We start from the raw sequence: 11036 nt of genomic DNA, 5'->3' as shown, positions 1-11036 counted from the left end.
AGAGAGAGAGAGAACGGGAGAATGAGAGAGAGAAACATCGATCTATTGCCTCCCATAAGTGCTCCGACAGGGGACTGAATCTGCAACCTGGGTATGTATCCTGTGACCCTCCAGTGCAGTGGACAATGCCCCAACCAAGTGAGCTACACCAGCCAAGGGTAGGGGCTATTTCTTTATGCTAAGCATGATATGCAGCACTCAGAACCAGCAAAAGATAGAAAAAAGTGTATAGTCCAGCCCTAGCCGGTTTGGCTCAGTGGATAGAGTGTGGGCCTGTGGACTGAAGGTTTCTATCTCCCCCTCTCCCTTTCTCTCTGAAGTCAATAAAAATCTATTTTTTAAAAAAAGTGTGTATTCTACAGGAGCTAATAAAATAGTTACTTAAAACACACTCACCAAACTTTAAAAACTAAATTCTGAAAACAGGAGGTAAGATTATCCCTCTTCCTTCTTCTCTGAAGTCAATAAAAATCTATTCTTTTAAAAAGTGTGTATTCTACAGGAGCTAATAATATAGTTACTTAAAACACACTCACCAAACTTTCAAAACTAAATTCTGAAAACAGGAGGTAAGATTGAAAACAGAATGACATATTGTTATCTTTGCACAATAATTAATCCTGATGCTTTTTAATATTATATCCAAATAATAATAAGTTTCACTTAGAAGTGACTATACATGCATGATCTTTCTGCTTTCCTTTAATAACCCATTATTATTAAAAATCTAATGAATTAATGTCAGTCTGACTCCAGTTAAAATGGCAATGTAGGAAAGTACTGTATCCCACTATGGATATAGGCCTCTGAAGATTAATGATTGGGTAGGAGGCCATGGAATCACTTATAGGCATTTAATTTAAAAAAAAAATCAAATCTCTTTGTTCTTGCTAAGGGTATATTTCTCAGTTTTCTTCATATCTATTCCCACTTGGTAAAGCCCCTAACCCTACCTACTCCACTGCACCAAAATCATTTGATCTTGAACCTTTAAGTCATCAGTGAATCCTCCTGCTAGAAAGAGAAACCCATGCTACTCAATAGGCTTAGTTATAATTTTAAATTAAAAAATAGTCCGAAATATATTTTGTAACCAACTCTGGCTAAAGAACATTAATCTCCAGAGCATCTTCCATTCAAGAGAGACATTCTGCACTCCGTTGTTTTTCTTTCGCATCATATCATATATTCACTGATAGCCATACACAAATAATAAAAATCAAGAACAGAATAAATACAGTAATATGCTTTTAACCTAGGTAGTGCTTTACATACATTCTGAACTGCCTTGTACTAAACCTTCTCAACACCAGTAACATACAATCAATGTCTTCAGATTATCTGAGATTTAATATGAACATCAATTTAAAATATGTCAAGAGTTCAAGATATACTACCCAAGTACCATATATTGCTAATGATATCCTCCCTTATAAAAACATGATCTTCTTTCTCCTAAGTGATATAGGAACCCAATCTCATTCATTGACATAATAAAAAGAATTCATCTTGGAAACAGGTGAAAAATCTGGTGCTTTAATATCACAAACTCATTCCTTCCTAATGATATGCTATTCTTCATTATAGCTCAAAGTAGAAGGCATATGCATAGTTGTGATTCAAAGTACATCTGAATTTCAACAGTTTGATATTTATTTCCTTTCCCATTTACTTGGTTATTAACTGATCTCCAACCAAACTCTTCCAAAAATATCTTTAATAAAGGCTCTGAAAGAACTTCATTGCCAGTATTGTTATCGATTATTATTATTACACGAGGAAAATAAACCATTGACAGCAAGTGTTTAACAGAATGAATCACTAGCAGAGTCTGAGAGACAATCTACGACTGACTCAGGACAATCCACATAATCACAAATAACAAGGGCAAACAATATTTTCCAAGCCCCACTACACCCTAGCATCCATTCCCCTCTCCCCCCACCTCCCAGGCACCTAAAATCATTTTCACAGGGTCATATCAGCTATGTGGATTAATAGACTCTCCCATGATGTAGCAAAGATTAAATTGGACCCTTCGCATGGCTGCTAAGTTTAGTGGCTACTGTTGCTTTTTCTTTTGAACCCTCAGCTGCTTCTGATACCTACCTGATCTGCCTGGGGACAATCTGAAGGCAGCTGGTTTTCCAAGACCTGTCAGCCTCTACATTTCCCTGGTGTGTGAGAGTGTGGAAGCGGGTACTGGAGGGGAGCAGTAAATACGGCAATATGTCACTTAGGTTTACCATGGTAGCACATTGGTAGGAATGAACTTTAAGCTTTGAATAGAATTCCTTCCAGCCATTTCTTTTCAAAAAGGAATTTTGTGTGCCTTACAGAAAAATAGAATCCAAAACTTGTAAATAAAATCAAGAAAGCATAAAAAAAAAGAAAATAGAAGGTAATCAGGAGTTCAAAAAAAAAAAAACAACAACCAAAAAACAAAACAAAAACCCAGATTAAAATATTCAGGAAAACTCTGAAATATATAACTGTCACAAAGAAAACATTTCAGAGCAAAATGTGCTGCAATATGCTACTATGATTAAAAGCTATGTGATCTGGGGAACCTCTAACAAAAAGGAAAAGAACTAGGCAAATAGCTTTTTACATACTTTTCTAAAAAGGAAAGGCTGCAATATTGTCATAGTAACACACAGGTAGATACATCTCTCATCTTCATCTACTATTAAAACATATCTTCAACCATAGGTATTTAATTACATTACATCATATATGGTTTAACACCAAGAATAAACTTATTTTATGATACTAGTACAAGTGTTTCAATTGTGATCCCATCATAACACATATGAAGGGTAATCAATTAGCACATGCCGTTTAAGCAGAAAAGATCCTTTTACAGCTTCCCTTGTACTTTTTAATTTATTTTTGTTTGTTTTTTGTAATGTACAAATATTACCGGTTATGTACATATGACAGAATTAGGAGCAGCAATGAAGTACATCATATGTTGCTACTGTAGGCTGAGTCCCGGTCTTTGTTCCAATAGTCTAAAGCTGCTGGACGGAAAGCTAAGTATCCATCTACTAAAACATATTTCTACACTATTGCTGGCAAAAGTTCTTCTGATAGGTTTAGTCATCGTGATTATTCCTGCCTGCATTTGCTTCTTTCATACAAATCTCTTTCAATCCTAGGAACCTGCAGTACCACCACCCGGCAAAACAGGTCGGTGGCATGACAATCTGATAAGACAATGTAAAGGGTAGATATTGAAGAATGCAAAGTTATTTTCCCAATGAGAGTTTGGAAGTAATTCTGTATCGGTGACAATTTTTCTTTTTCTTTTTCTTTTTTTTTTTTTACCAGCTACGCACCTATCTAGATAACTAACATTCACCTTGTTCTCAATGAACAGGATATCCTTCCCTCAATCTTGCAATCTCCCTGAACAGTTTTCATGGCACAACTCAAACAAAAAACATTAGCCACGCCCTTTATACCCAGAGTCAAGCCACCTTTTGCTTCCCATCCCCTCGCCAAAGTCGAAAAATGTACATTTCACCTAAAAGGGTTTGCACCAGTTCTCCTAATCTGAGTCAGACAGACTCTTTTGTAGCCGTGCCTTGATATAATTCCTACGGGAAGAAGCTTTCTCCCGGGCAAGGTGCAGGCGCCAGAAGACATGCCGAGGCTTACCTCCCACACACCTGCAAGCCCTGGCGGGATGCGGGAGCTGATGCTCAGAGGACTGCGCTCCGCTCCGCTCGCTCCGCTCCTCTCGCGTTCCTGCTCTCCTCTCTCCGGGAAAACTAAGTCCAGGCTGCGCCTTCGGCTGCTACGGGGACACAAGCTCCGCCTTCCCCGCCTCTAGTTGGCGAATTCGGCGGCCGTGGCTCCTCCCCCTGCTGTTCCGCAGCTGCCCCGGCTGGAGGCGGCGGGAAGATGCTGTCCGGGACCTCCCGATCCCTGCACTTCGGCGATTATTCGGCTGCGTCCCTCTCCCTGGGGACCTCTCTCCTGTCTCTCCGTAGCTTCACACCCGGGCTAACCCCCCTCCACCCCCGCCCCGCTCCGCCCGGGCACCTCCGCGAGGAGTCCAGGCTCAACCTCTCTCCCCGACTCGCAGGTCTGGCCGCCCGATATGTCTGGGGCTCGGCCGCTTCCGTGCAAGCTGCTCCTGGGGCCAGGGACCGTCCCCACACTGTACCGTCCCTCCACCCCGGCGACTCCCCACATGTGTCCATTCCGCCCGTGTCCACAGTTCAGTAGCTCCACGTTCCCTACTTTGAACTCTGCCCACCCACCCACTTCCCTTCCTTCCTGAGCTCCGCTAGCCCGCCCCCACAATGGGTGAGTAGCCGCGGGCCGACCCGGCACCCTGATTGGCGCAGGTGAGAGCTGACCCCTCCCTTCCTCCTCTTTCCGTGCACCCTCTCAGTTCAATTCACCAACTCCCGCAAAGGCAGGGAACTCTCCTCCCATTGGCTAGAAGTGTCCCCACCCATCGTCTTAGGCTCCACCGCACGGCCTGCCGGGAAGTGTAGTCTTGCAGGTGCATAAAGTGCCGACGCCGCCGGCAAGCGGAACTACGAGTCCCCATAGGCCCTTGCGCGACTCCGGCTGGGCAGGATTCCGGACAACGCCTGGTTCCTCTCGGGTCCTTCCGGCGTCGCCGGAGTGAATTGATCCGGGAGTTGAAGAGGGTTCGAAGGTGGGAAGTGAAGTCAGTGCCTCAGTGGCCGGTAAGGTGCGGCTGTTCCGTCTCCGTTCCTGTAGCCCTGCGCAGAGCCTAAGAGGTTTGGGGTCACACCAGGGCCGTGGCGGGGGCACTCGGGCTTGGTTCTGGCAGGCGGAGCGGACGGGGCTGGGAACGGGGCCCTATGGGCGTAAGCGAGGCTACCCTACGCGAGTGGCGTAAAGCGGTGTGTAAACGCCGCTCACCCCGCTGGGGCTCTGACGCCTCCAGGAAGTCTCCTCTTGGTGGGGGCGGAGGGGAAGGGCGAGGTTGGCCTCTGGTGCCCCCGGAGAAGGGAGGGGGCGGATGTACCTGGGGTGGGGTCCTCGTCAGGTGTGGCTTGGGGAGGGGGGGGGCGAGGCTGCTGTTTTTCCCCGCTGTAGCAGCAGGATAGGGAGGAGAGGAGGAAGGGAAATGCGCGTAGGGCTCTGTTGTTGGGGTGACTCAGGTTATGCCCTTTGGGGAAAGAGAGCTGTACCAGCAGGAGTCAGATGTGGACAGGGATCTAGGGATTCAGTTCCAGTTTCACGATGTGGCCCCTCCAAGGAGGTGGTTCTGCCCTAAGCAGAAAGCCCTGACCCTCTTAAGGGTAATTGCCGAGATGCGTGTGCACCTCGACTGCTTGCAGAGAGCGTTCGCCTTGGGATGCCGATGGGGAGACGGAGGGGAGAGGTGAGGTGCCCAAGGTCACACCCGGAGGGACAGATGGGAGTTTGCAGTCCAGATTCTGGGTCGGCTGCTGCCCCGGAGAGAGATCTGGTTGTGTTTTCTGAAGAGGGTGGAGGAAGTTGGAAAGGAAAGCATGTTAGGTATGTTTAAGAAGCCATTTGTGAGGTGAAGACCTTTTGAACTGGAGAGGAATTCCTCCATAAAAAGACACATTCTAACCTTTTTGGGGGGGAAAATCGGTTTCAACTTATTTTTTTTTCTTTTATTAAGGGTATATAGTAAGTGATGGACTGTACTACTACTTTAAACAGTAGACAGTGATATGGGGGAAAGTCAGTTGAAATAATACTTCCCACCCCTTAGTTAAAAGATGATTATTTCCCCTTCCTACCTTAGGACTGTTTTTTTTTTTTTCTCTCTCTCTCTCTCATTTCATAAAACTGACCACAATGGGATTGAAATTCTTTCTTAAAACTTATTTTACACTTTTCAAAAATAATACAGCATCAAGAAAGTTTAGTGTGATCATTATTAGGAAAGAAGATGCATTGCATTTCTTGGAGGTAATAACACATTTTTTAAAAATTTCTTTTCCCCTCGTTTTCTTGACTCTGGGATGTTTGCATAAATAATACCAGGCTCATACACATTTCATTTTTCTTGGCATCATCTATGATTTTTAATTCATTCTTAAATTAAAGAATGGAAAAATGGGACATTTGTGTTTTATATTGAGTAGAAAGTACTGTACTTGTTCTAGTCTTACCCTGTACAGGTGTCACTATGACCAGTTAAAGTTCATGAATATTATTGGGTAGTTAGTTCTTTAATAGAATTTGGAGTGTGTTCATTGACTTCAAGATTTCTTCTTGGTAAGTTTATAAACAAGAGTCAGGTGAGAGCAGGTAATCAGTCCTGGTTCACTGTTGTATACATCGAAATATGCTGCATTTTGAATGTACTTTGCAGTTATTAATACTGTCACCTTTTGAACGCAAAAACATTTTCTAGAATCAGAGGTATTAGGTTCCCCTATGATTGAAGTTAAGATGGTCTGGGAATTAATATGACATTTAAAATAGGAGAGAGGTATAGTACTGTAGAATGAAGTAAAATCAGGGATAACACAGCACCATGAGGAATGCAGTACAGAAAGAAGGAAGACCCGCTGAACAAATGGAGAATTATGTGGGGGCTTTGTGCTGAATTGGAAGGATGCTGTAGTTTAAGTAGACCATACACTGAACATGAGTGAGTGATTGATAGGAAAGCAAGAATGTTATTTTATGGAAGGCAATGTAGGCATCTACTTTTTGTTGGGGAAGTGTGAAATGAGTTTTTCTGCCTTTTGGCATGCAGCTATGAGGTTGTGGAATGAGCTTTTGAAGTAAAAGTCAGGAAAATTCGGAAGTAAACAATATAATGCACTTGCTCACCATGTGTTACTTTTTCCCTTAGTTTAGTTTTACCACTGACTTCTCTTCATTGCTGAGATCAAGTTTTTATACTGCACCTATGTTGTCATGATGGAGTAATGTTTCTGTATCTTTCAGTCACATACTGGAATACTGTGGTCATTTTGGATTTCTGCACATTGAATAATTTAAGGTTCACAGGTTTATGTGTGCACTTGCATTTTTATAGCGATTTTGCTGGAGCCTTGTGTCAGCCATTTGACATCATCTCTTACAGGACTTAGAACGTCTCCCATTACATCTTTCTCTTTGTTTTTAAGGATATAAGGTCATAAGAATATGTGTGTTATCATTGTATTCCCAGTAGTTAAACTATGAGTACCTGTTTACAAAGAGAATGAAGGGTTTTAGATTAGTTAGTTAAGTGCAAAGACATGTAACTGGTCACTGGTGGAACCAAGGCATTATGCAGGTGTTCTTTCTGTACATCTTGAATATTATAGACCCAACTCAGTTTCCTTAGATTATTTATTTTGCATGAGAAAAAGACTTTAAGTGACTTAAATATTCAGATACTGTTACCCTCTTACTCTGTTTTATACTGACAATTTATATTTTGTCTCCTATCTAGCTGTCTGCCTTTATCCCCAGCCTTTCTCATTTACTGTGCCTTTCAATTACTAGGTACATAAATTCTTTCCTGACTTGGGAAACTTTGTATATGTTCTGTCCCCCCTGCCTGTCTGCTTCTCCTCCCCTTCCCAAAGCTGGCGAACTTCTAGTAACTTTCAAGTCTCAGTTTAAATGTCAGGGGAACTTTTCCTGACCTCCTTGACCGTTCCTTCCTAAAATTAGAGTAAGTTCCCATGATGTCTTCACCACCCTCTGTACTTCTCCTTTGTAGCGGCATCACAATAGGAACTTAACTGTTTCTGTATTTATTTGATAAATGTCTGAATCCCTCACTAGGCTATAAGCAGGGCCCTGTCATTTGGCATGTGCCTTAATTCTCTACTTACACAGTATCTAGCATAAAGTAAATGCCCAGTAAATATTTGCTGAATGAATGAATAAATGATTGAACAAATGAGTGCATTCATGCACAGTGCCTCCAGCACTCTGCTAGGGACAGAAATACAGAAATGAGTGAAACAGAAATGCTTCCCACCCTCAGATAAAAAGGAGTTATTGACAGAAGTTTAATATAAATTGTAGAAAGATATTTCTTGGAGGACTCTAAAGTCAGGGTAGTTGCCCAGCCAGAGTGGCACAGTGGTTGAGCATGGACCTGAGAACCAGTGCAGGAGATCACAGTTCAATTCCCAGTCAGGGCACATGCCCATGTTGTGGGCTTGGTCCCCAATGTGGGGTCTGAAGGAGGCAGAGGATCAATGAATGTCTCTTATCATTGGTGTTTCTATCTCTCCTCCCTTCCTCTCTGTAATCAATAAAAATATATTTTAAAAGACTAATAAAATCAGGATAGTTTTCTAGGGGCAAATGACACGAGTCATTTTCTATTACAGGAAACTTTATAACAGAGCATTTTAAGAGACCTTATCCTGTCCTGTATTTTGCAAGCAACATTCATTATAACAAACTAGAAGAAACTAACTTTAATGAATTCTCTTTTTCCCTAAAGTTATCTAATTTTGTCCTCAACAAAATATTTCCTTTTTACTTTGTTGTTGCATTTTGATTTTTAACCATGGTATCTTCCATTGACTTTTATATTTAATACTAGAGGCCCAGTGCATGAAATTCATGCACTTGGGGGATGGGGGGTGTCTTTCAGCCCAGCCTGAGCCCTCTCACAGTTTGGAAGCCCTCGGGGGATGTCTGACTCCCAAGGAGGCAGGAGAGGCTCCCGCCACCACCGCTGCGCTCACCAGCCAGGAGCCCAGCTTCTGGCTGAGCAGCTTTCCCCCTGTGGGAGCACATTGACCACCAGGGGACAGCTCCTATGTTGAGTGTCTGCCCCCTGGTGGTCAGCGTGCATCATAGCAACCGATCGTTCTGCCGTTCAGTCAATTTGCATATTAGGGTTTTATTATATAGGATTACTTGCTTTAGACAGGTACCTTTGGGCTTCTTGAAAAAATTCATATTTTGTTAGGTTTTATGGTAATATTTTATTTGCTATCAATCTAGATAGTTATGAGAGTAAACATTACATATTTTATTAACATGTAAACTAAATTTCAGGAATAAATTTGTATTAGATTTTGGTCCTGAAAAATTCTTTAATCCTTTGCAGTACAACCGGAATAGACAAAGAATAAATTCACTGAGTTGCTGTGGTCTTATATGCTTTCCTGAGTTTACCAATTCACTCTCCCACAAGATATTGTCAAAAAAGTGATGTTGATATTTGGCTTTAAAATTTGATAATTTTCCCTGCTTTTATTAAATATAAGGTTTTGATAAATTCTAAACTCACTTTCTTAAAAGTCAGTTCTTCTGTTATTAGAATCTTGGATAAAATTTTATCTTAAAACAAAGATGAGGATAAAACTGAAGTACTACTTCTTACATGTTGTTCGTTTCTTCAGGTCAAAATAATAGATAATGTTACTAAGAATTTGAAGTTGATGCCATGATAAATAAATTTTCTCCATAATATAAACTGTAAAAGTGATTTAGAAGTTAGTGTGATTGATTGTATATATTATTGCATTTGAAATGTCATGAAAAGTTACAGACTCAGAGACTTCGGTTTTAGGAATACATACAGTGTAAAAAATGAAAGCACCTTCATTGCAGCAATTAGAAATAATTTATTTGCAGAAAAGTAAACAATGTAACTTGGTGATCTATTTTTTCTGTTGAAGACAAAAAATTCAGTTTTCTCCTTTTAGCTACATTGATTGAATCTTTGGTGTATTGTAATATCACAATCCTATTTTTTGAGGTCACCCTTACATTTTTGTAATGGGTAATCCTTTTTTTTTAACCACCCAAAATTGGATCTATTTAGTTTCACTCTCGCCTTTCTACAGTTGCCTAGAATCAAGTGTTGTTATAAAAAAAGAAAGAAAGAAAGAGAAAGGAAGGAAGGGAGGAAGGAAGTAAAGAAGAAGAAAGAGAAAGGAAGAGAGAAAATATAAATGGGATTTTAACAGCAGGCTTATGAATTATTGGGTAGCCGGAATGGAATATATTAAGTGGTGTCACTACTGTTTACTCAGGCCAGCACCTTGGAGTTAAAGTTATCAGAATTAAGTGTAGATTTCATAGTAATGACAGTTTGGTTTATTTCTTTTATCAAATATTTATTGAGTATATCTTATGTATGAAACTGCGTTAAATTTTCTTTGGAATGAGTTGGGATATAATATGATGGCCAATACTTATTGAGTGGTAACTAAGTGGCAGGCATCATATTAAACATTTTACATGCTCTTATAATCCTCTCAACAATTCTCTGAGGTCGAGGCACTGTTATCCCCAGTTTAAATGAGGAAACTAAAGCATAGAGAGCTTAAGCAACTTGCCCAAGGTCGCACAACCAGCAATTGCTTAGAATTAGGATTTGGATCCAGGTAGATTCAGAAGACCTTATTTTTAATCATTGCGGCATAAATCGTGTTAGTGATTGAGCTCTATTAGAGGGCAGTTAGATTTAGAGTTGCAGTTAACAGAGAAGTTGTACCCTATATGCTAAAGTCAGTGTGGCAGGCAAAAATTACTTGTATTCAAACAATTGAAAAAAATCCCTTTGGAGGTTACCACTTTGGAGACAAACATAATTTCAACATAGCCACTTTTTCCTCTAGCATCGTCATAGAATTAATTTTCTTGTAAGTGCGAGGTGAAGTATTTGACTTGTTATTCAGAGGCCATGTTGGAAAAGAAATACGTAATATTATAGGAATAGTACAGGAATCACAGTGTGGTGAGTTGCTCATTTTGAGAGCCACTGTGAGTAAATCTGATGGGCTGAGGTGGTGTGGGGATTGCATGGGATAGCAAGTCCATGTCTCATCTCTTATTTTGGGGTTTATGTGCATGGAGTGGAATTATGAGTATTTTAATAGTTATTTTTCTGTTTTTTTAAATATTTTTTATTGATTTCAAAGAGAAAGGGAGAGAGAGAGAAAAACATCAATGATGAGAGAGAATCATGGATCAGCTGCCTCCTGCACACCCCCTACTGGGGTGGGTCTGGGGGTGGATATCCAGCCCGCAACCCGGGCACGTGCCCTGGCCCGAATTGAACCTGGGATCCTTTAGTCTGCAGGCCAATGCTC

At 41.1% G+C, this 11036-nt stretch overlaps 1 protein-coding gene across 3 annotated transcripts in view; it reads right to left on the bottom strand.

Moving 5' to 3' along the window:
• The window catches only part of SERPINI1 (serpin peptidase inhibitor, clade I (neuroserpin), member 1), a 77742-nt gene extending 73662 nt beyond the window's left edge, over window positions 1–4080 (bottom strand). For 2 of the 3 annotated variants that reach the window (XM_006774182.2, XM_015570759.1), the window contains exon 1: window positions 3664–4080. The gene's annotated coding sequence lies outside the window, so the exon portion shown is untranslated. The remainder of the gene's footprint in view (window positions 1–3663) is intronic. The other variant, XM_015570758.1, reaches the window with a different exon arrangement.
• Between the last annotated feature and the right edge of the window lie 6956 nt (window positions 4081–11036).

Source organism: Myotis davidii, unplaced genomic scaffold (genome assembly GCF_000327345.1).
Source record: "Myotis davidii unplaced genomic scaffold, ASM32734v1 scaffold1307, whole genome shotgun sequence".
Lineage (NCBI taxonomy): Eukaryota > Metazoa > Chordata > Mammalia > Chiroptera > Vespertilionidae > Myotis > Myotis davidii.
The sequence above is the reverse complement of the archived record's forward strand: the minus strand, read 5'-3'. Positions and strand labels throughout refer to the sequence as shown.